Source organism: Callionymus lyra, unplaced genomic scaffold, assembly GCF_982586985.1.
Source record: "Callionymus lyra unplaced genomic scaffold, fCalLyr1.hap1.1 HAP1_SCAFFOLD_451, whole genome shotgun sequence".
NCBI lineage: Eukaryota > Metazoa > Chordata > Actinopteri > Syngnathiformes > Callionymidae > Callionymus > Callionymus lyra.
The window spans coordinates 1-2,500 of NW_028258776.1; positions in this window are offsets into that span (position 1 = coordinate 1).

The following is a 2,500-nucleotide window of genomic DNA, read 5'->3' on the forward strand; positions in this document are numbered from 1 at the left end:
AGGAGGCTCCCCAGGCCCCCTGGTTCTCCATCCCCGCAGGAGGAGGCTCCCCAGGCCCCCTGGTTCTCCATCCCCGCAGGAGGAGGCTCCCCAGGCCCCTGGTTCTCCATGCCCGCAGGAGGAGGCTCCCCAGGCCCCCATGTTCTCCATGCCCGCAGGAGGAGGCTCCCCAGGCCCCTTGGTTCTCCATCCCCGCAGGAGGAGGCTCCCCAGGCCCCTGGTTCCCCATCCCCGCAGGAGGAGGCTCCCCAGGCCCCCTGGTTCTCCATGCCCGCAGGAGGAGGCTCCCCAGGCCCCCTGGTTCTCCATGCCCGCAGGAGGAGGCTCCCCAGGCCCCCTGGTTCTCCATGCCCGCAGGAGGAGGCTCCCCAGGCCCCCTGGTTCTCCATCCCCGCAGGAGGAGGCTCCCCAGGCCCCTGGTTCTCCATGCCCGCAGGAGGAGGCTCCCCAGGCCCCCTGGTTCTCCATGACCGCAGGAGGAGGCTCCCCAGGCCCCCTGGTTCTCCATCCCCGCAGGAGGAGGCTCCCCAGGCCCCCTGGTTCCCCATCCCCGCAGGAGGAGGCTCCCCAGGCCCCCTGGTTCTCCATGCCCGCAGGAGGAGGCTCCCCAGGCCCCCTGGTTCCCCATCCCCGCAGGAGGAGGCTCCCCAGGCCCCTGGTTCTCCATCACCGCAGGAGGAGGCTCCCCAGGCCCCCTGGTTCTCCATGCCCGCGGGAGGAGGCTCCCCAGGCCCCCTGGTTGGGAGAGGGGGAAAAAGACCAAAGTGTTTAAAAATGCCCCAAAGTGTTGAAAATGTTCCCCAGGCCCCTGGTTCCCCATCCCCGCAGGAGGAGGCTCCCCAGGCCCCCTGGTTGGGAGAGGGGGAAAAAGAGCAAAGTGTTTAAAAATGCCCCAAAGTGTTGAAAATGTTCCCCAGGCCCCTGGTTCCCCATCCCCGCAGGAGGAGGCTCCCCAGGCCCCCTGGTTGGGAGAGGGGGAAAAAGAGCAAAGTGTTTAAAAATGCCCCAAAGTGTTGAAAATGTTCCCCAGGCCCCTGGTTCCCCATCCCCGCAGGAGGAGGCTCCCCAGGCCCCCTGGTTGGGAGAGGGGGGAAAAAGACCAAAGTGTTTAAAAATGCCCCAAAGTGTTGAAAATGTTCCCCAGGCCCCTGGTTCCCCATCCCCGCAGGAGGAGGCTCCCCAGGCCCCCTGGTTGGGAGAGGGGGAAAAAGAGCAAAGTGTTTAAAAATGCCCCAAAGTGTTGAAAATGTTCCCCAGGCCCCTGGTTCCCCATCCCCGCAGGAGGAGGCTCCCCAGGCCCCCTGGTTGGGAGAGGGGGGAAAAGAGCAAAGTGTTTAAAAATGCCCCAAAGTGTTGAAAATGTTCCCCAGGCCCCTGGTTCCCCATCCCCGCAGGAGGAGGCTCCCCAGGCCCCCTGGTTGGGAGAGGGGGAAAAAGAGCAAAGTGTTTAAAAATGCCCCAAAGTGTTGAAAATGTTCCCCAGGCCCCTGGTTCCCCATCCCCGCAGGAGGAGGCTCCCCAGGCCCCCTGGTTGGGAGAGGGGGGAAAAAGACCAAAGTGTTTAAAAATGCCCCAAAGTGTTGAAAATGTTCCCCAGGCCCCTGGTTCCCCATCCCCGCAGGAGGAGGCTCCCCAGGCCCCCTGGTTGGGAGAGGGGGAAAAAGAGCAAAGTGTTTAAAAATGCCCCAAAGTGTTGAAAATGTTCCCCAGGCCCCTGGTTCCCCATCCCCGCAGGAGGAGGCTCCCCAGGCCCCCTGGTTGGGAGAGGGGGGAAAAGAGCAAAGTGTTTAAAAATGCCCCAAAGTGTTGAAAATGTTCCCCAGGCCCCTGGTTCCCCATCCCCGCAGGAGGAGGCTCCCCAGGCCCCCTGGTTGGGAGAGGGGGAAAAAGAGCAAAGTGTTTAAAAATGCCCCAAAGTGTTGAAAATGTTCCCCAGGCCCCTGGTTCCCCATCCCCGCAGGAGGAGGCTCCCCAGGCCCCCTGGTTGGGAGAGGGGGAAAAAGAGCAAAGTGTTTAAAAATGCCCCAAAGTGTTGAAAATGTTCCCCGGCCTCCTGGTACCCCATCCCCGCATGAGGATGTCACCCAGGCCCCTGGTTCTCCATCCCCGCAGGAGGAGGGATTGTGGGTGGGAGAGGGAAAAAAAGGCTAAAGTGTTTAAAAATGCCCCAAAGTGTTGAAAATGTTCCCCGGCCTCCTGGTACCCCATCCCCGCATGAGGATGTCACCCAGGCCCCTGGTTCTCCATCCCCGCAGGAGGAGGGATTGTGGGTGGGAGAGGGGAAAAAAAGAGCAAAGTGTTTAAAAATGCCCCAAAGTGTTGAAAATGTTCCCCAGCCTCCTGGTACCCCATCCCCGCATGAGGATGTCACCCAGGCCCCTGGTTCTCCATCCCCGCAGCAGGAGGGATTGTGGGTGGGAGAGGGAAAAAAAGGCTAAAGTGTTTAAAAAGAATAGCCCAAAGTGTTGAAAATGTTCCCCGGCCTCCTGGTACCCCATCC